Source organism: Sus scrofa, chromosome 4 (genome assembly GCF_054392235.1).
Source record: "Sus scrofa isolate SSC_HxYL_T2T_F1_AM1 chromosome 4, Sscrofa_HxYL_maternal_Yorkshire_Landrace_v2.0, whole genome shotgun sequence".
Lineage (NCBI taxonomy): Eukaryota > Metazoa > Chordata > Mammalia > Artiodactyla > Suidae > Sus > Sus scrofa.
Window position 1 is genome coordinate 115,886,477 of NC_139386.1, and position 27,158 is coordinate 115,913,634.

The 27,158-nt window shown below is 42.1% G+C and overlaps 1 protein-coding gene across 2 annotated transcripts in view; it reads right to left on the reverse strand.

Annotated features, from left to right (window-relative positions):
- The window catches only part of SYPL2 (synaptophysin like 2), a 47,479-nt gene extending 20,372 nt beyond the window's left edge, over positions 1–27,107 (reverse strand). For both annotated transcript variants that reach the window (XM_021090083.2, XM_085023746.1), the window contains exons 1-4: positions 26,722–27,107; positions 18,801–18,984; positions 10,444–10,505; positions 9,669–10,014 (exon numbers count right to left, since the gene is read on the reverse strand). The gene's annotated coding sequence lies outside the window, so the exon portion shown is untranslated. The remainder of the gene's footprint in view (positions 1–9,668; positions 10,015–10,443; positions 10,506–18,800; positions 18,985–26,721) is intronic.
- Positions 27,108–27,158: the final 51 nt, after the last annotated feature.

The window sequence follows — 27,158 nt, forward strand, 5'->3', positions numbered from 1 at the left end:
TAGTGCATAGGAATATGATTGATTTTGTTTCTGTTCATTTGGTATCCTGTACTTTTCTAAACTCATATTGTAGTTCCATGAGTTTTTTTGTAAGTTCCTTGGGATTTTCTACATAAATCAGTATATTATCTGAAAACAGGGTAAATTTTATTCCTTCCTTTATAACCTATATGCCTTTTATTTATTTTCCTTGCCTTACCGCACTGGCTAGGACTTCCAGTACAATGTTGAATAGGAGTGGTGACAGTAGACATCATTTCCTTGTTCCTGATCTTAGGGAAATATAGTCAACTTTTCACCATTTTAGTATGATGTTAGCTCTATGTTTTGTATAGATTTTTTTCTTTTCTTTCTTTTTTTTTTTTTTGGTGTTTTTAGGGCTGCACCCACAGCATATGGAGGTTCCCAGGCTAGGGGTCGAATAGGAGCTGTAGCCAACAACCTACACCACAGCCACAGCAACGTGGGACTTGAGCCACGTCTGTGACCTACACCACAGCTCAGGGCAATGCCAGATCCTTAACCCACTGAGCAAGGCCAGGGATCAAACCTGAATCCTCATGGATACTAGTCGGGTTTGTTAACCACTGAGCCAAGATGGGAACTCCTATAGATGTTTTTTATCAGCTTGTGGAAGTGCCTTTCTAGTCCCAGTTTGCTGAGAGTTTTTAATCATGGATGGGATGTTGAATTTTGTCAGATGCTTTCTCTGTATCAATTGATAATGATCATGTGTTTTTTTTTTCTTTGGATAATTAGTATGGTAGATTGATTTTTTTTAGAATTTTAAAAGGATATATGTATTTATATATAAATATGTATAAAAATTTTTAAGTGTATGTATAATATATATAATATATATATAAGGTATATGTGATACTTTATTTTTAGAGCAGTTTTAGGTTGACAGTAAACTGGGCGGAAAGTGCATAGAATTCCCACCTCTCTATCCCCTCCCTACACACAGCCTCTTCCATGATCAACATTCTCAATCAATATAGTACATTTATTGTTACAATCAATGAGCCAATATTGACACATCATTATCAGCCAAAGCCCATAGTTTACATTAGGGTTTTTACTCTTACATAGACTATGGATTTTGACAAGTGTATAATGACATGTATTCACCTGTACAGTACCATGCAGAATAATTTCACTACCCTAAACATACCCTGTGTTTTACCCATTCATACCTCCCTCCCCCTAATCCCCTGGCAACCAACCACTGATCTTCCTGCCTCCCTATTTTTGCTTTATCCAGAGTATCGTATAGTGGGAATAATTCTGCATGTAGCCTTTTCAGATTGGCTTCTTTCACCTAGTAAAGTACATTTAAATTTCTTCTGTCTTTTCATGACTCAATAGCTCTTTTTTTTTTTTTTTTGGACTTTTTGACTTTTCTAGGGCCAATCCCGTGGCATATAGAGGTTTCCAGGGTCTAATTGGAGCTGTAGCCACTGGCCTACGCCAGAGCCACAGCAATGCCAGATCCGAGCCGGGACGGCAACCTACACCACAGCTCACGGCAATGCTGGATCCTTAACCCACTGAGCAAGGCCAGGGATCAAACCCGCAACCTCATGGTTCCCAGTCGGATTTGTTAACCACTGAGCCACGATGGGAACTTCATCAATAGCTCATTTTTTAGCCCTAAATAACAGTGCATTATCTGAATGTACCGCAGTTTGTGAATCCATTCACCTGCTGAAGGACATTTTGGTTGCTTCCAAGTTTTGGCAATTATGAATCAAGATGATATAAACATCCATATGCAGGTTTTTGTGTCTCATTTGGGTAAATACCAAGGAATGCAATTGCTGTTTTGCATGGCAAGAGTATGTTTGGTTTTGTAAGAAACTGCCAAACTATATTCCAAAGTGGTTATACCATTTTGCAGTCCCATCAGCAATGAATGAGAGTTCCTGTTGCTCCACATCCTTGCCAACATTTGGTGTTGTCAGTGTTTTGGATTTTAGCCATTCTAATAGGTGTGTAGTGGTATCTCATTGTTTTATTTATTATTTATTTTTTGCTTTTTGGGGCCGCTCCCACAGCATATGGAGGTTCCCAGGCTAGGGGTCTAATTGGAGCTACAGCTGCCAGCCTACACCACAGTCACAGCAACGCAGAATCTGAGCCGCGTCTGCAACCTACACCACATCTCATGGCAACGCCGGATCCTTAACCCACTGAGCAAGGCCAGGGCTCAAACCTGCAACCCCATGGTTCCTAGCTGGATTCATTTGCACTTTGCAACAATGGGGAACTCCCTCACTGTTGTTTTAATTTGCAATTCCCTAGTAACATATTATGTTGAGCCTTTTTTCACATGCTTATTTGCCATCCATGTATCTTCTTCTTTTTTGCCTTTTGGGCCCACACCTGAGGCATATGGAGGTTCCCAGGCTAGGGGTTGAATCAGAGCTACAGCTGCTGGCCTACGCCACAGCTATAGCAAGTTGGGATCTGAGCTGTGTCTGCGACCAACACCACAGCTCACATCAATGCCAGTCCCCCGACCCACTGAGTGAGGCCAGAGATTGAACCCGCAACCTCATGGTTACTAGTCAGGTACATTTCCACTGCGCCACAATGGGAACTCCCATCCGTATATCTTATTTAATGAAGTATCTGTTCTGATATTTCCCCCATTTTAAGTTGTTCATTTTCTTATTGTTGAGTTTTAAGTGTTCCTTGTATATTCTGGTTAACAACACTTTATTTGACATGTCTTTTGCAAATTTTTTTCTCTCAATATTTTGTTGTCTTCTCATTCTCTTGACAATGTTTTTTGTGTGGCAGAAGTTTTTGTTTGTTTGTTTTCTTTTCTTTTTAGTGCCACACCTGTAGCATATGGAAGTTCCCAAATCAGAGATACAGCTGCAGGCCACAGCCACAGCCACAGCAGCATGGGACCCCAGCCAAGTCTGCAACCTACACCACAGCTCAAGGCAATGCCAGATCCTTTAACCCACTGAGCAAGGCCAGGGATCGAACCTGCATCCTCATGGATACAAGTCAGGCTCATTACTGCTGAGATACAATGGAAACTTCCAAGAAGTTTTCACTTTAACAATGTCTGACATCAATTTTTTCTTTTATAAGTCATGCCTTTGATGTTGTATCTAAAAATATCTCACCAAACCCAAAGTCATCTATATTTTTCCTGTGTTATCTTCTAAGAGTTTCATAGTTTTACATTTTACATTTGTCTGTACTCCATTTTGAGTTAATTTTGTGCAGAATATAAAGTCTGTGTCTAGATTTATTTACTTTTTGCATGTGTATGTCCAGTTGTTCTAGGACCATTTGATGAATAGCCTATTTTTTTCTCTTACAAATTGCTTTTGCTTCTTTCTCAAAAGCTCAAATGACCATATTTTTGTGGGTCTATTGATTGATTTTTGAATATTGAACATTGAATATTGAACCAACCCTGAATTTTTGGTCATGATATATTATTCTTTATATATATTTCAAAATATACATGTGTAAATTGTATGTGGTTGAATTAAATTTTATAATATCTGTTGAGGATTTTTGTATCTGTGTTCATGAGGGCTATTGGTCTATAGTTTTCTTTTTTGGACTGTCTTTGATTTTGCTACCAAGGTAAATGTAGCCTCCTAAAATGAGTTGGAAAATTTTCCCTTTTCTTTATGTTTTCTGGAGAGCTACTGCTTCTTAAAAAGCTGAAGCTATCAGAATTCCCTTGTGGCATGGAGGGATAAGGATTCAGCATTGTTACTGCTGTGGTTCAGGTTGCTGCTGTGGCATGGGTTCAGTCCTTGGCCCAGGAACTTCCACATGCCATGGGCTTGGCCAAAAAGAAAAATAAAAAGTTGAAGCTCTGTTGTAGCCAAATCAACTCTGTATTCAAGGTAATATCACTCTCTCAGCATTTTTTTCCATCATAATTTTTAAATTTATGTAGTTGATTTTCAATGTCGTGCCAATTTCTGCTCTACAGAAAAGTAACTCAGTTATACATATACATACATATGCATTATTTTTACTTTTTTGTTTTTTTATTTACAATGTTCAATTTTTGCTGTATAGCAAAGTGACCCAGCTATACATACATATATATATATATATATATACACACACCTATATTACATTATTTTTTCACATTATCCATCATGTTCCATCATGAGTGACCAGATATAGTTCCCTATGCTGTATCTCAGCATTTTAAAATGATTTTTATTTTTTCCATTATAGTTGGCTTACAGTGTTCTGTCAATTTTCTACTGTACAGCAAAGTAACCTAGTCACATACATACCTACATTCTTTTTCTCACATTATCCTCCATCATGCTCCATCACAAGTGACTAGATATAGTTCCAGTGCTATACAGCAGGATCTCATTGCTTATCCATTCCAAAGGCAAAATTCTGCATCTTTAACTCCAGATTCCCAGTCCCTCCCCCTCCCCCTTGGCAACCACAAGTCTGTTTTCCAAGCCCATGAGTTTCTTTTCTGTGGAAAGGTTCATTTGTGCCATATATTAGATTCCAGATATAAGTGATATCATATGGTATTTGTCTCTTTCTGACTTACTTCACTTAGTATGAGTCTCTAGTTCTATTCCTATTGCTGCAAATGGCATTTTGTTCTTTTTATGGCTGAGTAGTATTCCATTGTGTATATATACCACATCTTCTTAATCCATTCATCTGTCAAATGGACATTTAAGTTGTTTCCATGTCCTAGCTATTGTGAATAGTGCTGCAATGAACATATGGGTGCCTATGTCTTTTTCAAGGGATGTTTTGTCTGGATATATGCCCAGGAGTAGGATTGCTGGGTCATATGGTAGTTTTATGTATAGTTTTCTGAGGTGCCTCCATACTGTTTTCCATAGTGGTTGTACCAATTTACATTCTAACCAACAGTGTAGGAGGTTCCCCTTTCCTCCAGCATTTATTTGTGGACTTATTAATGATGGCCATTCTGACTGGTGTGAGGTGGTTGATTTGCATTTCTCCAATAATCAGTTATGTTGAGCATTTTTTCATGTGCTTGTTGACCACCTGTATATCTTCTTTGGAGAAATGTTGTTGGTTTTTTTGCGGTCGAGTTGTGTAAGTTGTTTGTATATTTTAGAGATTAAGCCCTTGTCAGTTGCATCGTTTGAAACTATTTTCTCCCATTCCATAGGTTGTCTTTTTTTTTATGGTTTCCTTTGCTGTGAAAAAGCTTATCAGTTTGATTAGGTCCCATTGGTTTATTTTTGCTTTTATTTCTGTTACCTTAGAGACTGACCTGAGAAATATTTGTAAGGTTGATGCCAGAGAATGTTTTGCCTATGTTCTCTTCTAGGAGTTTGATGGTGTCTTGTCTTAAGTCTTTAAGCCATTTTGAGTTTATTTTTGTGTATGGTGTGAGGGTGTGTTCCGGTTTCACTAATTTACATGTGGCTGTCCAGTTTTCCCAGCACCATTTGCTGAAAAGACTGTCTTTTTCCCATTTTATAGTCTTGCCTCCTTTGTCGAAGATTAATTGACCATAGGCTTATTTCTCGGTTCTCTATTCTGTTCCATTGGCCCATCTGTCTGCTTTTGTACCAGTACCACACTGTCTTGATTACTGTAGCTTTGTAATATTGTCTGAAGTCTGCAAGAGTTATGCCTCCTGCTTGGTTTTTATTCCTCAGGATTGCTTTGGCAATTCTGGACCTTTTAAGGTTCCATATAAATTTTTGGACTGTTTGTTCTGTGAAAAATGTCATGGGTAATTTGATAGAGATCACATTAAATCCATAATTACTTTGGGTAGTATGGCCATTTTTACAATATTAATTCTTCCAGTCCAGGAGCATTGAATATCTTTCCATTTCCTTGAATCCTCTTTAATTTCCTTGATTAATGTTTTATAGTTCTCAGCATATAAGTCTTTCACCTCCTTGGTCAGGTTTATTTCTAGGTATTTAATTTTGGGGGCTGTGATTTTAAAATGTATTTTTGTATTCCTTTTCTAAAATTTCATTGTTAGTATACAGAAATGCCAATGATTTCTGAATGTTAGTCTTGTATCCTGCTATTTTACTAAATTCGTCGATCAGTTTGAGTAGTTTCTGTGTGGAGTCCTTAGGGTTTTCTATGTATAGGATCATGTCATCTGCATACAGTGACCATTTTACCTCTTCTCTTCCAATTTGGATACATTTTATTTCTTTTGTTTGTCTGATTGCTGTGGCTAGGACTTCCAATACTATGTTGAATAAAAGTGGTGAGAGTGGGAATCCTTGTCTTGTTCCAGATTTTAGTGGGAAGGCTTTCGGCTTTTCTCCATTGAGTATTATATTGGCTGTGGGTTTGTCATAAATGGTTTTTATTATGTTAAGGTATGTTCCCTCTATACCCACTTCGGTAATCAGCATTTTTTTAACCCTTGAAATTATTCCACAGCATATATATTTCATATATGAAAATTATGCCTGTTAGGAGTAGAGACACCCTACAAAGGAGATGGACCACTAGCCAAATTTCAGTCCTAATAACTATTGTTTCTTTGTTTATTTTAGATAATCTCATGAGACCCTAAAGACTTTTTGGACTTTTGGAAAAATGACTTCTACTATCTAGAATCCTAATTCTGTTGGATTTGGATTTATAAACAATTTGTAAAGGCCTAACACACTTAAAAACCACTTAATCTTCATACATGCTTCAGAAGAAAATAGTTTAAGGGTAGAACTATGTGTGTGTGTATGTGTGTGTGTAAAAAAATGATGTTATTATAATGAAAAATAAAAGCTATGACAATTATTATGTGAAACAATGACTTTTAAATGTCTGTTTTTTTCTGGGGCCAGTGACACAGAAAAAAACATTCTTACATAAAGAAAGCATGGAAGTATGAACTGCTGAGGGATGTTGGTGATCAGCAAATACTTATATTTGCCCTGAAGGGGCACAGCAGAAACTTAAGTTGGAATGGCAGTTTGGGGTAAGGGCCTTAAGTGATAAGCCCTTGGACTTTACTGACTACTCACTTAGATTTTGAACAGAAGAGATAATAAAGTTTAGTGGTTAAGGACCCATGTGGAGTCAGACAAATCAGAGTTCCAAACCTAGTTTTGCTGTTTAGTAGCTGTGTTTCCTTTTCAAAAGATTTAATTTCCCTAAGCTTCTATTTTCTTATTTACAGAATGTTTTTTATGATGGTATCTACTATGAAGGGCTATTATGAAGGTTAAGTAAGATAACAGAGAAAGAGAGCCAGGTGCCTACAAAATAGCAAATATTCAATAAATATTAGTGACTACCTGATAGAACTGTGTATGCTTCAGGAATATTAATCTGGCAGCAGTGTGTGTAAGTGATGTAAGTACATGGCTTTCCTTCTTAAAACAGAACCAGAGCCTCCCAAGGTTTGTGTCAAGAATATTTCACGAAGTCGAATCTCTAGGTGGAATGGTATGTCTCTGAAATGGAATTAACAAGATTTAGAGGCTACTCTGACGGAAGGTCAGGGAAGAGGGTGTCGTGACTGCATTGTTTTCTCTGTTCCAGTGTTCCCATACACTGTGCTATTTTTAAGTACTGAAATTTAGGTATTTTTGTTGGTGTAATACCATTATTTAGACATCAGTTGGCCACTTTATTTACTCTTCTTAGCTGCTCTTCAAACTCTCCTTCCTTCTCCTACCCTAGCTCTCCTCGTCACTATCACCATAAGCCCTCCCATCTCATTACCTCCCACTTCCAGTAACTTCGTACTTCTTCCAAATGTCTTTATCCTCCAGCGCACTATTTCAGCAAAAGTGCTGAGCAAGGGCCAGGAGGAGCCTTGGAAGCAGGAATCTCCCCACAGGGGATAGAGAAGTGTCCAGACCCAGTTAGAGCCACCCCTTTGGGGCTCACAGGAGAGAAATTATTTCCAATCAGAGGCAGTAGTCCCCACAACTCCATGGGTTGTAAAACTGGGCAGGAAAGTCTTGAAGCTCTTCCAGAAGAGCTGCATCAGAGAGGATGTATGTGGGGCTCTGGGTGAAGCAGCAATGAATTTGTAGAAAGCAGAGAACCAGTAATGGCCAGAAGGATGTTTTGTAATGTTTATAAGGTTCATTTTAAAATATGTTAAATAATATTTACATTAGTTTTTTAAACTATAAATTCTAAACATGTAAAAAATTAAAATCCAGTATTTTGGCTTTTCAGGAAAAACATTTACAATTTTGCTCTAGTATTACTACTCACCAAGAGAGGAATCAAAGATGGTTTTAAGTGTGAAAGACCATTAAGGACAATTATAAAAATAGGAATTGTCACATCAGGAAATACTGGGGTTCCCATTGTGGTTCAGTGGGTTAAGAATCCGACTAGTATCCATGAGGACGCAGGTTTAATCCCTGGCCTCGCTCAGTGGGTCAAAGGATCTGGCATTAAAGGACCGCACCTAGAGCTGGGGTGTGGGTTGCAGAAGCAGCTTGGGTCTGGCCTTTTTGCGGCTGTGGCATAGGCCAGCAGCTGCAGCTCTGACTGGATCCCTGGCCTTAGAGCTTACATGTGCTGCAGGTGACGCTCTAAAAAAGAAAAAAAAAAAAAAAAAAAAAAGACTATCAAACAGTGTTCTGTACTGTAAGATATTATACAATGAGATACATCATGATTTGGATCCCAAACCGTTTCCTTTCTTTCTCCCTTTCTCTTTCTCTCTCGCTCTCTAAATTAGAGAGAGAGATTTTGTAGTTTTCTTTTGCTTTCCTTTGGTGTCAGCACAGAACTCCAAAATATTGGATTTTATTTCATTAAGCGCTCAGAATTCATAATTTTTTAAAAAAAATAGTGAAATTGCTAATCCGCACGCCTCCAAGCAAAACCCCTCTTCTATTGTTGCTTCTAATTTTCTTGACTAGAAAACCAGATGAATTAGTTAAGACTTTTTTTAGTGCAGACGTCAGACTCGAATAGGCTTAAGGAAAAAGGGCTATTGCCTCCTATAACTGAAAAATCCAAGAGTTTTTGTTATGATTGGTTCCAGGGGCCCAAATGATAACATCAGAACTGGGTTCTTTCACTGTCTCTGTCTCTGTCCCTCTACCTCTCCTCTGCTTTCCTCTTTATGTTGGTTTCATTTTCCTTATGGATTCTCCCCACTGTGGCCCAACATGAGCTTGGTATTGTGTCTTAACAATCTAGCAATCCCATGCAAAGTTCTGGATAAGGCTCGCAATAGCTCAGATTGGGCCACATTCCCATTTCAGAATCAATCATAGTGTGGCCAAGGGAATGGCCAGGTCCTTTTCTTTTGTTAGGGCCGTACCTGCAGCATGTGGAAGTTCCCAGGCTAGGGGTCGAATTGGAGCTGCAGCTGCCAGCCTACACCACAGACAGCAACATCAGATCTGAGCCAGTTCTGCGACCTACACCACGGCTTGCATCAAAATTAAGGTTGCTGGACCCTTAATCCCCTGAGCAAGGCCAGGTGTTGAATCTGCATTCTCATGGATTACCCTTGAGCCACAGCAGGAACTCCTGGAAAAATCTTTATCATGCGCCCATTTTGTAGCAGTCCCATCAACACCACAAAGTTGAAAAGTTAGAACTAGTTTCCCCAAAAGAAAATCAGGTTTTTGCCTAAACGTGAAAGAATAGTGAACAAGTAAAAACAAACAACAAAAAAACCCAGATGATCATTGTATCAGATAACAAACCTGTTAGAACTGCATCTGGAATCATGGCAAGTGAGGACTGAAGAATACTTTCCATCAATAAAGTCCATCAACTCTGCTATATAAACTTGGTGACATCTATTTTGGTAGTTCCAAGTGGTTTCTCAGAGCCGAGGACACAGAGATGTTCTTTTGCAGAATCATCTTTCTCTGTCAACTCTTTCAGTGTGGGCACTTCTTAGGGTTTTGTTCTCTGAATAATTGTCGCATAATGGTCTCTGGGGAAGATGAGCTGTACTGTAATCTGACAAGCTATATTTCTCTCTTTTGGAATTGCACCAGCAAATCATCAGGTTGCAAAGAGAACCTCACAGGATATTTAAGCCACCTGGAGTACAGAGAGAACAACTCTTAAGTGCAGAATTTAAGAACTAAAGGAATCTGGGATTACTTTCCAGAATGCAGCTAATTTTCAAAATGAGGAGTCAATGAAATAAAATTAAATAAATATCAACACCATTACGTTACTGATTGCTTTCACAGTATTCATTTACCCATTTTTCCAACAGCAGGATCCAGATTTTGCTTAAGGCAAGCCGTTTATGGCCAAATGGTTTGGGTAAAATAACTCCTACCTCTGGTTGTAGAAGTAGGTTCTGATTGACTTATGGTAATATGCTGGTCATAATAATTCATTCAAGGATGGGAATATGACCTAATTTAGGCTAATTATACTCAGTTCCTGAACATGTATTTGAATTAATAAGAATCTCTCTCCCTCTCTCAATCGAAGCACAAAGCTTCAGCAACTACTTACTGGCAGCCATCCTGCACCAGGAAGGGAGAGTTTGCTGAGAATGAAGCCAGTCTTAAGAAAAACTAGAAGAGAAAATACAGGTCCTGGTCACATTGAGTTGCTGGATCAAGCTATGCCTGAAGCCATTTGTGGACTTTTAAGCAATGTTCACTAATAAATTTCATTTACTTTTCAGTCAGTTTGAGTAGGATTCTCTGTTTTGTTACCCGTAATCCTAACACAAACCCCAACTAAATACGATTCTGCTGCGAACCACCTGGAATTAGTGTCAGACTCCACAAGTTTAAGGGCACAGTCCTCAGCAAGACTGCCCTTATTTCAGGTGCCAACCACACTTTAAGGGTCCCTAGCCACACTTCTGACCAATTGGCAAATTCAGGGGCTCCCATGATTCCCTCAGTTCAATAATTCACAAGAATGACTCACACAACTCAAGAAAAGCGCCACACTTACAATTACAGTTTTATTTAGAGGATACAATCAGGGCCAGGCAAGAGACACACGGGTGAATTCTGGGAGGGTCTTGAACACAGAGCTTCCATGTTTTCTATCTGTGCAGCAAGGACATGTCATCTCCCCAGCACATCTGTGTTCCCCAACTTGGAACACCTCTGAGCCTCAGTGTCCAGAAATTTTACTGGGATTCCATTAGGAAGGTATGATTGATTGGATCACTGGCCACTGAGACTGAACTCAATCTCCAGCATGTTAGAGCTGTTTCCTCAAGCTGCCCCTCCTTTCTGTTCCCTCTACCTCTGCATTAATTCAATCCCTCCTCACCTCTCACCTGAATCTAGTGTAGCCTCTTAGTTCTTTTTTTTTTTTTTTTTTTTTTGCCTGTTGCTTTCCTTTTTCTTTCTTTTTTTTTTTTTTTTCAGGCCTCACCCCTGGCATAGGGAGGTTCCCAGGCTAGGAGTCGAATTGGAGCTGTAGCTGCTGGCTTACACCACAGGCACAGCAATGCGGGATCCAAGTTTCCTGTCAACTTCTGCCACCCCCTGGGCAGTTATAAAGTCCATGTGGCCCTCTCAGTTCCCTGCCTCATTTCCTCCAATCCAATGAATTTCTTCTCAATTATGCATCCTCCATAATCTTCTCTTTATACTGTGATCTCTCCTTAGGTTCTCTTATGATTTATACACAGTCTGTGTACTCATGACAGTTTTTTTTCCAGCTCAGTTACACTTCTGAAATTCATACCTCCATATTCAACTGCCTTTTTGGCACATCCCTTTACATGTCTCGTACTCAAGCATCTCAAACTTAACTTCTCGAAACTTAGCTACTTCTTCTTTGACCCTCCTCTGGCAAATCAGCTGCATTTCAGCAGTTATGTTATCTACCTTCCTCACGCCCTCATTTATTCTATCACTAAACCTGATCCAGTTTATCTCCAAGATATAACTTGAATCTATTTACTTCTCACCATCCCCACAGCTAAAGCCCAGGCCAAGGCATCATCTCTTTCTGCCTGGACTATTACAATAGTGCCCAGCAGGTCCCTCACTGGTCATTCTTGATATCTTTCAATCTACTGTTTACAAAGCAAGCAAAGTGCTTTTTTTTTTTATGCAAACTTCATCTTTTTCTCCTTAAAGCTTTTTTGAGACTTTCCATTTCTCATTTTCTCACAATTCAACATCTTTTGCATGTTCGACAAGGGCCTTGCATGATCTGGTTCCCAGAGTCTTTCCAGTTGGCCTCCCGCCACTCTCCCCCTTACTAGATCAGTCACACAGTCCTTCTCTCTTTTCTGAAGATGCCGAGCCCCCTCATGCTTCAGAGTGATTACACACGCAGTCCTTTCTACTTTGAACATTCTCCACGCCCTACTCCCATCTCCATCTACCCATTACTGTGTGACAGGAGCTGCAACCTCAACAAGATAGAACTCTCTCCCCCCAAGAGATCATTGTAATAAGAGACCTACATGTAAGAAAAAAAAAAAAAATCCATCGCAGTATAATGAATGCAATGGAAGTACAGCCAAAGGAAGAAATATTTATCTATCTCTGAGTCGGGAAAGGGCATCTAAATAGAAGAACCAGTATGTCCCAAGAACAGAGGCAAGGACATGAGGCTATTTAAGCAGTTTGGTGCTGCTGGAGAGTAAAAGTAAAGGTGGCAGGAGATGACTTGGATGCTGTGCTGAGGGGCTTGAACTTAACCCAATATGCAAAGGGCGTGTACCCTATAAAGGATTCTATGTAGGAGAGACATGAATACATATTAACTATAGTGCTATCGAATTGGTAGTCATGTGAGAGAAAGGTCTCAATAGAAGGTGAAGGCAGATAGTCAAGTAGGAGAATACAATAATAGTCCTAGCAAGTGATGATGGCAACTGAATTAAGGCAAAGGTAGTGATAACGGAGACGAAGATGGACTGAAAATATTTTAAGGGGTAGAACTGATAGGATTTGGTGACTGAACAAAACAGATGAATTCCTTGCCCCTGTGGAGTTCACATTCTACTGTGGAAAGCAGATAACACATTTCCAACAAACAAATGCACACACGATATGATCTCTGTAATGCTACAAGCTATGAAAGAAAATAGAGCAGAGTAAAATCACAGCAAATAAAGGAGAAAGTTATTTTAGATGAAGTGGTACCCATGAAGGGGTACCCTCTGAACAGAGAGGAAATGAGCCGTGTGAATACCTGGAGAAAGAGTAGTCCAGACAGAGTCAAGAGGAAGTGCAGATGTCCAGTGCAGGGAATGTGCTTGTCATATGTTTCAGGAATGACAAGGAGACTAGCGTGATAGAAGCACAGACTAAAGGAGGGGAAGAATGGAAGAAGCTAAGGTCAGAGTAGAGCAAGACGCCAGATCACAAGTCTTCGTAGACCATGGGGGAAAACTCTGGGTTTTATCTTAAGTGTGATGTGAATCATTGGAGGGTTTTTGAACACAGGAGTGGTATGTCCTCACTTACACTGTAGAAGATCACTCCCTAAAGACTGTAGTGGGGGAAGTGTAAAAGCTGGGCAGCCAGTTAGGAAGAAGGGGTCTAGGTGAGAGAAGTTGGTGAGAACTGATCAGACTTGATATATATATCAAGCATATATATACTTGATATATATCCATCAGGGATCGAATTGGAGGCACAGCTGTGACCTATGCCACAGATGTGGCAATGCCAGACCCTTTAATCCAATGCGCTGGGCCAGGGGTTGAGCCTGTGCCGCCGCAGCAACCAGGGCCACGCAGTCAGATTCTTAACCCACTGTGTCACAGCAGGAACTCCCAGACTTGAGATACATTTTGAAGGCAGAGCTGATGCAATGTGCTAATGGACTGAATGAGGGTAACAGAAAAAGAGAGACGTTGACAATGACTCCAACACTTCTGGCCTGAGCAACAGACTGAATCATAGAGCCATTTATGAGATGGAGAAGACTGAAGGGAATTAGGTTTGATAGAGTTTGCTTTTAGACATGTTTAGTTTGGAATACTGTTAGACATCCAATGAGAGTAGCTACTGGAGATATGAGTCTGGAGTTCAGGGGCGGGGTCAAGTATATAGATATACATTTTTGGAATTATACAATGGCATTTAAGATGCTAGAACTGGTTAAGAGTTCTAAGATGATTGTAAGTAAAAACTGAGCAGAAGCCCAAGGATGGAACAACAGAATACTCTAATACTTAATGGCTGTGATGAGAGAGAAGATCCGACCAAGAGACTAAGAAGGAGCGTCCAGTGAGGTGAGAAGGAAATCAGCAGCGGGTGAAGCCAGGTAGAAGTCTTTCAAGAGGAGGACATGAGCAACGGCTTCAATGCTGCCGTTAGGTCAAAGGAGTTGAGAACTGGATTTGGCGACATGATGGTTATTGATGACCTTGATAAGGGTCATCTCAGCAGAATATTGGGGATAAAAGACCCATGAAAGGTTTTTAAGTATCATAAAAGGTTAAGATACAGTAGAAAGAAAGGGAGATGATGATATAAAGGGGAGAAGAAAAGTAGTATAGTAGTAGCTGAAGAGGCACATGCCATCAAGGGAGGGCTCTTCCAAGAAGGGAGAGAAGACTGGTGATGCAGGGAAGAGAGGAGAACAAGAGTGAAACAAAGCGCTTGAGTAGGGGAGTTCTCTGGATATTTAAATACTTAGGCCTGGAGCTCAAGAGAGAGCTGGAGGCTGGAGATAACATATTTTGGAATGATTAAGTTATATCTGAAAGGGACGAATGTGAGAGTGTTTGAAACGGAGGAGACTGAAAAACAGAAGTCAAGGAAGAACCCTGAGGTACTGAAAATGTGAGGGGAGAAGATCCAGGAAGGAAGACCGGGAAAGGATGTCCTCTGTTTCCCAGTTATTTTTATGCCTACAGCACATGGCACACTGTTTCACTTCTCCTGCCTGTAAAGCCTTTCCTTCCCTGGATTCACACCCATCTCTCACAGTACTTTATAAAAATCTTTATTAGCACCTATTTCATGGCATTTACATTACATGGCTGCTTCTTCCACCAATCTGAAAGCTCCTGCTGCCAAAAACGTTATTCATCTTTTTACCTACGACTCCTAACGTAATGTGCTAAATGAATGAGGCATGGAGCAGGGGGAAGTTAACGCACAAATAGAGTGCGTGATATATAAGCATCAGAAAGTGTGAATACGCCTTTTATGCCTTTCTAAAAGAAATATATATGTTGGAGAGAATTCACCAGTGAAGCCATCTGGAGTTTTCTTTGTAGAAAAGTTTTAAATTATGAATTCAATTCCTTTAAAATACAGAATTATTATTATTTCAGTTTCAAGTTTTATTTTTCAATAAAATTTTTCACTTCATCTAGGTTGCCAATTTTATTGGTATAAAGTTGTAGCCCCTGATATTTTCTTATATTTTTAATGTCTATAGGACCTGTGGTGATGTCCTCTTTTTTTTGGCCATGCCGAGGCATGTGGAAGTTCCTAAGCCAGGGATCGAACCCAAGCCACGCAGTGACAACACTGGATCTTTAACCGCTAGGCCCAAACTCCCAGAGATGTCCTTTTTATTGCTGATATTGGTAATGTGTTTTCTTAAAGTTTTCCTTGAGCAGTCTTGCTAAGAGTTGATTTTCTTTTTAATCTTTCTGAATGTTACTAAAATTTTGGCTTTGTTGATTTTCTCCTTTCTGTTTCATCAATTTCTGATTTTATCTTTAATTTCTATAAAAGTTTTCTTTGCATAAATCTCCTGTCTTTAAATTTCCCTCTGAACTCTGAATCTGAAGAATAGCTCCCTCTAGCCAAAGTGGTCCATTGGGGGAGCCCCAAGTCTTGAAGGAATGAGCTGCGTTATTACTCCGCATGCTCAGTCATTAGTTAGGAATATGGTGTGGGAAGTGTGGCCTCAGTAACTGGAGCCATCAACTGACTACACTCTGCACAGCAGGAAATCCAGTGGCCCATTTTTAGAAACACTGCAGTCCACTCCTTCGCCTCACAGATCTACCAGTTTGGGAAGAAGCTCTTTCATGGGCCTCTCCTCCTAAAAAGAAACTTAGAAAAGAAAGATTAGTGGAATGAGGAGTTCTGTCGTGGTTCAGTGGAAATGAATCTGACTAGCATCCATGAGGACGCAGGTTCGATCCCTAGCCTCACTCTATGGGTTAAGGATCTGGTGTTGCCATGATCTGTGGTGTAGGTCACAGACACAGCTTGGATCTGGTGTTGCTGTGGCTGTAGGGTAGGCCAGCGGCTACAGCTTGGATTCAACCTCTAGCCTGGGAACCTCCATATGCTGTGGATATGGCCCTAAAAAGACAAAAAAAAAAAAAAAAAAAAAGAGAAAGATAAGTAGAATGAACTACAGCACCTGGTCTGGAGGCCACAATTGATATTCATTTTCTCCCTTTTCTACTATTCCGTCTAAATTCCCCACACCCTCACTTATCATCTTAGCAGATCTTGAGGTCTTATGTGATAGTATTAGCCAGACCTTTATTCCTGCGGGAACTGAGCTGCTGGTAACCAAACACTTCTCAGGTCAGAGTCACTGCATATGTTCATAGTTGCAATGGGGCAAGAGAGTATCAGGAGACACCCAAGTGAGTCACATGGATTCTGTAAAAGGCAGTGCTACCTTCTCCTACCCATTAGGCTCAGTTATCCTTGTCATGATGGTGAGTTTTCACCTACTGGCCCCCAGAATAATGAGTCTAAAGTGCCTCAGCAGCAGTCATAGCTGCTGGGATCTTTGCTGTGCCCCTTAACACAGGGAGTGCAATCCCTCTGGGGAGCAGTATCTGGCACAGATCACAGCTTTGTGGGTCTAAGGAGCACAAGATCCTCTGGTGGGTCATTGGTAGTGAAGGTAAATGGAGCTATTCCTGCATTCACTCCTTTGTTAGTGGACTCATCTATTTTTCCTATTGGCTTCCAAATGTCCTCTGATTTAATTTGTATAACATATCCTGAATGATAGTACCCAGTTTTTTCAGAGTTGTCTCTGAATGGTATTTCACTTGAACCTTTAGAAAACTATTCTAGCTCTTTTTGAGGTCAGCCTTTTCTGGTTGGTGTGGTATGAGGTCACAGGTCCACTCTCTCCCTCTTTTACTCTAAAGCTGTTGTCCCAGTTGAATTCTTGGTTATGCAGGGTTCTACACCTGCGGATCAGACATTCCACACGCCCCAGTACTGTACTGTGAGCTGGGGATCTGTTGGTAGAAAGGAAAACCCATACCCAGAATTAGTTACCTATTACTGTGAGAATGCAACAGGGGCCCCTCCGGGATGGAAGAGACCCAATGTCGTCAACTTGTCACCAAGTAGCCATTTGTCTCCTTGAGTAATAGTTCCATAATGGGACTCAGCCGCAGTCTCTATTGCTGACATGCTGGACATTTAGGCATCAGTAGCTAGATCAGCCTTAAAAAGCTGGAGTCCATGCTTTTGGGATCTATCCATAGCCTCTATCTCTGCCACTGTGGCCGCTCCATTTATAGTGCCTGTATTAGTTTCTTAGAATTGCCTTCACAAGGTACCATAAATTTGGTGATTTAAAGAACAGAAACTTATTGTCTCACAGTTCTAGAGGCTAGAAGTCTGAGATCAAGGTGTTAGCAGGCTTAGTTCCTTCTCAGGCCTGTGAGGGAAAACTTGTTCTATGCCTCTCTCCCAGCTTTTGGTGGTTTGCTGGCAATCTTTGCATTCCTTGGCTTCTCCTACATGGGCCTAGTCTCTGTTCTTATCTTCGCATGGCCTTCCCTCCATGTATCTCTGTCTTCACACGGCCTTCTACTTATTAGGAGGCTAGTTACACTGGATTAGGGGCCCGCCTACTCTGGTATGATGTCACCATAACTAATTACATCTGCAACAACCCTATTTACAAATAAGGGCACATTTTGCGGTACTGGAGATTAGAAATTGAGCATATAAACTTTGGGGGGGGATACAATATAACCCTCTACAGTGCCCATTAGGCTGGTTCCAAGTAGCCAGTGCTTGAGCCTGTTGACCCAATTAGACGAGTCATTCTGACTACTTCATTGTTTAGTACTTCCTCCCTGGTGGGTACAAAAACATGATACAAAAATCTTCACATTTCATGCCCACTCCCGTATATTCACCCTTAAGACTCTACCCCAGAGTTTCCTGTCTTTGATCTTCCAGTCCTTTTCCTTCCAGGTGTCCTACCAGGGGGCTAGGCCATTGACCCCTGCCCAAGAATCTATATTTATACATATTCTTAGTTCAGTCTGCTTCTCCTTATACACAAAGTAGATGACCAGGGACAATGCTTGTAACTCTACTCATTAAGAAGATTTTTTCCTTTCCGCTGTTTTTCAAAGCCTCTCAAGAATGTGGCTATAAGGCCGTCACTGTCTAATTTTGGCTTACACCCACATACTAAGTTGACTCATCCACAAACCAAACTCAGGATTTACCCTTCTTCCTTCAGCTGGTCATGGTATTGCTGCAGTGGCGGGGGGTGACACGGGGGTCTGGACTACCTGGTCATACAACTTACAAGTACCTCAACTGTGCCTGAGCTCCATCTCAGAGGTACCATTTCCATCTTAAAATAGATGCTGCTGGGTCCTTGGAACCAAAAGAATCCAGGCCATAAGAGGCAGCTCTGAACACATGCTTACTTGGCGTCCCATGGTTAAGCGTTTATTCTCTACCAAGGCCCAGTATCACACCAGTAGCCGGTTCTTTTTTTTTTTTTTTTTTTTTAACCAGTAGCTGGTTCTTCAAATGTATATACTTCTCTGCAGCAGGTGGCATGGCTTTGCTCCAGTCCCAGGGACCTCACTGTGATTTTTCCTCTGGGGCTTACCATAAGGTCTGTCCTAGCTTGGGCCACTATAATTAAATGCCATAGACTGGGTGGCTTAAACCACAGACACTTACTTCGCAGTTCTAGGGGCTAGAAGTCTGAGATCAGAGTACCCGAACATTCAGGTTCTGGTGAGATCCCTTTTCCTGATTTGCAGATAGCCACCTTCTCGTTCTCACCCTGTCCTTGTCGGGTAGGGGGCAGGTAGGGGAGAGCACTCTCTGGTGTCTCTTCTTCATCATCACTTTGGAGTTAGGGCTGCAACATACCAAAGGGAGGGTACATATTTAGTCCATAACATTCCAACTCTGGTCCCCTAAAATTCACATCATTTGTACATGTAAAACACATCCATTCCATCCCAATGTCTTAACTCATTTGAGCATCAACTCTGATATTTAGATGAGATCAAAGTCTCATCTGAATATCATCTAAATCAGATATAGTGAAACTCAAGGTATGATTCATCCTAAGATAAATTCCTCTCCAGCTGTGAATCTGAAAATCAGACAAGGTATGTGCTTCCCAAATAGAGTAGTGGGACAGACATGAGTTAGACATTTCCATTCTAAACGGGAGAAACAGCAAAGAAGGAAGGGGTGATGGGTCCTAAACAAGTTCAAATTTTAGCAAGGAAATTCCATTAGGTCTTAAGGTTTGAAAATAATTCTCTGGGAGTTCCCGTCGTGGCGCAGTGGTTAACGAATCCGACTAGGAACCATGAGGTTGCAGGTTCAGTCCCTGCCCTTGCTCAGTGGGTTGATGATCCGGCGTTCCTGTGAGCTGTGGTGTAGGTTGCAGATGCAGCTCGGATCCTACATTGCTGTGGCTCTGGCATGGGCCAGTGGCTGCAGCTCTGATTAGACCCCTAGCCTGAGAACCTCCATATGCCGCGGGAGCGGCCCAAGAAATGGCAGAAAGACAAAAAAAAAAAAGAAAGAAAATAATTCTCTGGTTCAGTGCTCTGCCGTCCAGGTCCAGTAGGGTGGCAGCATCATCCCTGGGGCTTTGCTGGGTGGTCCCCCTTGCAAAGTTTCAGGCAGAGGCCTTCTGCACATCATAACTGAGGCAGTGGCCCTATCACTCCATCCTGTCCAAGTCAATAAATCCAACAGCCATCCTTCCTTTTGCCGTATCTCCTTCCCCTTCAAACTGGCAGTGATTCTGCTCATGTAATCCCATAAACTTTGTATTAAGTGATAATCTAGTAGCGCCACTGGTGTTCTCATTAGAACATGCTTCCTCATTCTCTGCAATATGTATAGGCTGATAATATTCTCCTTCTTCTTTTTAGGGTCGCACCTGTGTCATATGGAAGTTTCTGGGCTAGGGGTCAAATCACAGCTACAGCAACACCAGTTCTGAGCAGCATCTGTAGCCTACACAGATGCAGCTCGTGGCAATGCCACACCCTTAATCCACTGAGTGAGGCCAGGGATCGAACCCTCATCCTCATGGATACTAGTTGGGTTCTTAACCCACTGAGCCACAATGGGAACTCTTGGGCTGAGAATCTTCTAAATCATCAAATTCTTGTTCTTTGTTTAACAATTCTTTCTTTAATTCACCTCTCTCCTTTCTCATTTCACTACAAGCAATCAGGTGAAACCAAGCCCCATACCCAACTTTAACATTCAAATTCTACCTTTCAAGAAACACTAGGACACAGTTCAGCTACGTTCTTCACTATTTTATAACAGGTATCGCCTTTCCTCTAGTTTCCAATAACATGTTCCTCATTTCTACCTGAGATCTTAGCAGCATTGTCTTTAATATCCCTATATCTGGAACACAATTTAAATCTGCAAGCTGGAGGCTTAGGCAAACTCATGTTTCATTCCATTCTGAGTTCACAGGCCTGAGAACCAGGAGAGCTGATCGTGTAAGTTCTAGTCTGAAAGCTGGCAGGCTCAAGATCCAAGAAGAACTAATGGATATTTCAGTACAAATCTGAAAGCTAGAAAAGACCATCCTAGCTATGCAGTCAGGTAGGCTTTTACTCAGCAGTTCTGTTCTATTCAGGTCTTCAACTGATTGGATGAGGCTCACTCACACCAGGGAGGGCAATCTGCTCTACTCATTCTACCCATCCAATCACATCCGGAAACACCACCCCCACCACCCTCAGACACAATCAGGATAATGTCTGATAAAATATCTGGGTACTCCACAGCTCAGTCAAGTTGACATAAAATCAACCATCACAAGCTCCAAACTGCATCTTTCCCCACTCTGACACCTCTAGTGCAAGAGTCTACTGGAACATATGGCCAAAGAGGCAGGGATGCTTGTACAGCTGCCTGGACCTTCTGAAGAGCCCTTTTCCTATTCTGGGCCCTAAAGCTGGAAATCTTCAATGTCACCTGATGTACTGAGTTAAAACAGTATTCCTAGGAGTTCGAGTCCTGGCTCAGTGGTTAATGAGCCTGATTAGTATCCTTGAGCATGTGGGTTCGATTCCTGGCCTCGCTCAGTGGGTTGAGGATCTGGCGTTGCAGTGAGCAGTGGTGTAGGTCGCAGACACAGCTCAGACCCTGCATTGCTGTGGCTGTGGTGTAGGCTGGCAGCTACAGTGCCAATTTGACCCCTAGCCTGGGAACCTCCATATGCTGCAGATGCAGCTATAAAAAGACAAACAAACAAAAAACCAGTATTCCTAGGTGTGGATGTATTTGCTCCAAAACAGAGAGAGACAACCAAGCCTGGTACATACATTCTTCTTTGTGGTAGGGAATGCCAGATGCAAATCTGTCCTTTACTTGGAAGGATATATTGTCACACTTCTGACCAGCGACTTCACTGAAGTGGCAAATCTGCGAAACTTTTAGCGTTTTTCTACTCTCTGGAGCATAGGTCTTACCAATGCCTCCAGCATACTAGCCACCTCTTGCTTCTGCTGTCTGACCACTATAATAACATTTATGTAACGGGCCAATGTAATATTCTCTGAGATGTCCAGGAGGTACAGATCTCTCTAGACTATATGATGACAAAGAGCAGAGTTAACCTATCTTTACAGCAAAACTGTAAATGAATATTGCTATCTGTCTCACACATACATAAGCCATTCCTGATGCTCTTTTCTAATCAGAATGGAAAATAATTCATTCGACAAATCATTGGCCACATGCCATGTTCCGATGCCTTATTAATCTGCTCTAGCAACAATACTACGCCCAGCACAGCAGGTGGGATTAGGGCTGTTACTTGCTAAAGCTTACATCCATTCTCCAGGATCCATCTAGTTTCTGCAGGGGCCAGACAGGCTAATCAAATGGAGATATGATAAGCACCATCCTCCCTCCACCCATGTTCATTAGGTCTTTAATGGTGGCACTAATTTCCATCATGCCCCTGGTATGGGATATTGATTTTTTAAACAGACTATGTTAGCCAGGGGTGGAAGGTCATTTTCAGGCATTTACACTTGGCCTTCCCCACTATGATAATTCTTACTTCACACAGGTCAAGGATTTAATGTGGGTATTACTCCAACTCCCAAATGTATCAACTCAAACTACACACTCAGGAACTAAAGAAATGACCATTGGGTGGGCCCACAGATACAAGGAACCCACTGCATTCTGGACTTTAGAAAGGACCCCATTTACTACAAGGCCCTCATTAGACCCTGCTCTAATAGGGGCCATGACAATGCTTTAGGTCTCAGGATACTGATGTCAATTCAGACTCTGAGTCCAGCATCCTCAATTTTCTGGCTCTCTCTCTTCCTCAGTGTATATGGTCATCAAAGTCAATGGCCATAGATCTCTTTGGGGAAGGACTGGAGAACCACTACATGTATACTTGCTGCAGTGCTGCAGGATCTGCCACCTCTTACACCAATGGGTTTCAGATCTTAAGAGTGGCTTGGATCTGGACACTGAACAAAGGATAATGATTTTGGGGTGGGGGTGGGCATCCTTAGGCTCCTGATTCTCCATTTTGGCTTTTCTTGGTTGTAGTAGAGGTTTACCTTGCCCCCAGAGGTGCCAAGTTCTGTATTCATCGCCACAAGTCCCTGTGGGTCAAGCCCCCTTGGCTGCCACTCTTGTTAGATGTTGCTGGTATTTATAATTGTGGCCTCCTGGCTTCTGGTGACTGCCTCCATCTGGTCTCTATTACTTAGGGGGAAGGGCAATATCTTTCCCATAGTTACTAATGAGCCCCAGCTCTGTGACTGTTTCTCTTGTCAGCCCTGGCTGCAGAGAGCTTCTTGGTGATGCTGTGGCCCCTCACCAGAGAATTTCTAATGGCCTCAGTGAACGGCATGTTTTGGGGGCCTTCCTGCGGAATATGATCTTCTGAGGGGTCTTCTGGCTTCACTCACCTATTCCTGAATGCCCACTGCCCTGTCTTTTTATTCATTCTTCTAACACATGCCAGGGCAACAGAGACATTTCTACTTTACTCAGCACTGGCCATCACTTTCTCTAGGTTTCTAAATGCCCCCTAGCTGAGAGTTTTTTTCATTCCCAAGAGTTCTTGCCAGGACATTAAATCCTATGCCTCAAGAAAGTGCTCCTGGAGTTCCTGTGGTGGCTCAGCGGAAACAAATCCGACTAGGAACCATGAGGTTGCGGGTTCGACCCCTGGCCTCGCTCAGTGGGTCAAGGATCCGGCGTTGCCGTGAGCTGTGGTGTAGGCTGCAGACATGGCTCAGATTCTGCATTGCTGTGGCTGTGGCTTAGGGCGGCAGCTACAGCTCCAATTAGACCCCTAGCCTGGGAACCTTCATGTACCACGGGTGCGGCTCTAAAAAGCCAAAAAAAAAAAAAAAAAAAAAAGTGCTCTCAATTCAGTGAATTCCTGATTAGTCTCATATTCCAGCTGAAGCAATCTCAAAATTCAATTGCAGGATGCTTCCCTGGCTTCGGTCTGTATATGCTAATTCTTACAGCTCTTTGTATATAATCTTTCCTCCTTTAACAGGCCCATCATGTTCTCAGCTGGGTTTTGCTAGGTTTTAACTCCATAGTTACTGGCCTGGCATCCAGGAGAGGAGGTAGGGACAGCTTCTATACTGGCTTGTGGGGCAGTGGCTCTGCAGTGTCTTTCAGAATGTAGGAAGTACTAGTTCTTCCTACAGCTGCGTAAAGGTGAACCACCTCCGCCAACCTGGAAAGTTCATGAGGGTTTGCAGAGCTAACACCCTTACAGATGTCATCCAGATGTTCTGTCCCTGGTTTCAGGATTTCAGGTTTTCTCAACCAGAGTTCTGACCTGCTTTGGGTGCAGATTTAAATGTCTCTGGAGCTCTGTGCCTCTATCATGATAGAGGGTCAGCCACCCTGCGTCTGTGGCTTAATTGTGTCAGCTCTTCCACTGTAGGGAGATAAAAGCTTCTTTGTAAGCTACTAAAGAGGCCCTCTGTCTCTCACACTTAGCCATGAACAAGGGGAGAACCCTTGCTTTCTCCTTATCCCTCTTCAGAGTCAATACAACTTAGCAGTAACCAGCTAGCGGCACTATTTTTGTAGGCATGTTCCTTCATATTTCACATGCCCAAGTGTACCTGCAAGGGCTTTCTCCACCACTGGGATGTTTTCCCAGGTCACTTAGCAACTGGCTCACCATCTTGTGCTAGAACTACTCATGCCCCTGTACTACTCAGGATAGCATCGTCTTTGCTTATGAGGTAGTGAGTGTGCCAGTCCCGAAAGCTCAATTTATTATGTTTTCTTAGACCTCTCCTAACACCACTTGCACTAGTTTGGGTCCTCTGAAAAGCAGTGCCAGTGGGGGATTTGACATAGGTATTATTCGTTAGGACTGCCCTAACAAAATACCACAAACTGGGTGGTTTAAACAATAGAAATCATTTCTCACAGCTCTGGAGATGCTAGGTGTCAAGAGGTTTGGTTTCTTCTGGGGCCTCTGTTCTTGGCTTGCAGGTGGCCACCTTCTCGCAGTGTCCTCGTGTGGCCCTTTCTTTGTGCACGTGTCCCTGGTGTCTCCTTGTGTGTCCAAATTTCTTCTTCTTCTAAGCACATCAGTCAAGTTGGATTAGTGTTCACTCTAACAGCTTCACTGTAACTTTACTGCGTCCTTAAAGGACTCATCTCCACATACAGTCACATCCTGAGGTATTCTGGACTTAAGGCTTCAACATGTGAATTTTCGGGAGGACACAATTCATCCCATAACGACATGCAAGATATTTCTTAGGGGAACTATCTGTGAAAGATAAAAGGGAAGGGAGCAAGGGAAGGTGGGAGAGTATGCAAACTGCGACACCTGCAAAGGAGAGGGATAAGAAAAGACTGAGTAGCACAGTTTGAAGAAAGTCCAAGCTAGGGTGATGAGTAGTCCTCCAGCCAAAGCTGCCCATCAGAGGAGTCCCAAACATTATAGCAACGAAGCATACTAGCCATGTGCAGTCATTTATAAGTCAGACAATTCCAGGTACATAAAGAATTCAGTTCGGGGATCAGTTCTTCCTGGTTTATTTGGGTAGCATCTCCAGTCCACCATGACTATTCTGCCACACTTTATTTTGCTCCAGGACACATGTGCCTCGCTCTCCAAGAAGCTTACATACTTTTCTCAGTTTCTGAGTCTAGCTCCTTCTCTTATGATTTACCATATTTCTTTTCTTTCTGTCTTCGATGGCTCCTTTATTATTTTTTTTTTGTTCAGAGGAACACCTGGTTCAATTTTTAAAGAAACAATTATTTATTGAATGGAATTGATTATGGGCAAGAAACTATACTAGGTGCTGGATTTTTATGCCATAATGATCCACTTTTTTGGGAGAAAACAAGATTTCTCTTCTTAGCCACAATCAGAGCTACCTGTGGCTTCCTTTCTCCAGGTAACACATTTACCTGAAGAAGTCTACATTCAAGTAATTTTGTGAGACATTCACCACCATATCTGATACTAGTATGGGCTGCAGAGCACCTTGCACCCCTGGATGTTCAGGAAATATTATTAAGCTCGAGTACCTATACAGGTATATAGGTAATGTTTATGTAGGTATATATAGAGTTCCTACATAGTAATTTCTTTCTTTTTTTTAAATTTTTTTTATTTTTTTGCTTCTTAGGGCCGCACCCAAGGCATATGGAGGTTCCCAGGCCAGGGGCGAATTGGAGCTGTAGTGGCTGACCTACACTACAGCCACAGCAATGCAGGATCCAAGCCATGTCTGCAACCTATACCACAGCTCACAGCAACGCCAGATCCCTGACCCACTGAGCAAGGCCAGGGGTTGAACCTGCGTCCTCATGGATGCTCGTCAGATTCATTAACCCCTAAGCTAGGACGGGAACTCCCCAGTAATTTCAAAAGAACTTCAAAAGAGCAAGCATAGTGAACTTAACTAACATTTTTCAATAGTAAGGCCACATGAGCTAACCAGAAACCTAAAGGATATAATTCTTTTCTCAGAAATCTAACAGATCCTTGAGGATTGCCACTTGGAGTGTCTCCTCAGTTTTATCAGGGTCAAACTTCTTTTGGCTAGGGAACCACAAAATGAAATTCCTGGTGAACTCAAGAATGTAGCAAATAAAACGATGGGAAAAATAAATATCAATACCCAAAATGTCTTATTTCTACATTACCCCTACCACTGAAATGCCTTGGTCATTTACAAACCTAATCTAGGGCCAAGTTATGAACTTCGCTTGAGAGAGACAGGCCTGGAGAGGTTGAGGCCTTGCCTAGTGGTGTCTCATTACCGGAAACAGAACGCTGGCGTTTCTCTTTTAGTCATAAACTGCCCACTAAATGACTTCCTAACTGGCTTTCCTGAGCAAATAACTCATTTGTTCATAGCTATGAAGCTATGAAGTTGCTTTTCTACCCTTAGGGAAGGGAAGCAAGAAACACACAAAAAGATGGCATCGCCAGCTAAATCTTCATGAATAATAGAAAAAGGCAGTGAACAATTTGAAGCCAGGATTCAGAGTTCTGGGTCACCAAGTCGAAAACCTGTACAGGGGGCAGGGGTTGGGGGAGAGGAATGGAAGGAAATGCTGGGAAAATTACCTTGATGGTGCGGTGCGTAAGCTTGAAGGCTTTCCTACTGACTAAACCTCACTAACTTTTCTCAACAAACGAGCCCGAATGCACCGTAGCGCACCCCATCACCTCTCACGTCGAGCCCTGGAGGAAATCCGCGCCGGAGCGGGACGAGCCAGGGATCTTGAGAAACGCCGGGAGGGTAGAGGGCGAAGAGAGACTGGGACCCATGTGCTCTGGCGGGGATTGCGGGAGTCGGCGAGGAGACTATCCAGCTAAGGGTTCAGTCAGCTCAACTTTCTATACAAGTTCTCCCAGTTGCCAACCTTGGGACGTGGTCACACATTCTCGAAAAAGCGAACTCTCAGCACCTGCCTTCAGCTCCGAGCGCCCCTAGCAACCACTCGCGATTTAAACCGGAAGAGCGACCTTTGCCCAGCTCGCCCAGGACCAACCGAGGCCTG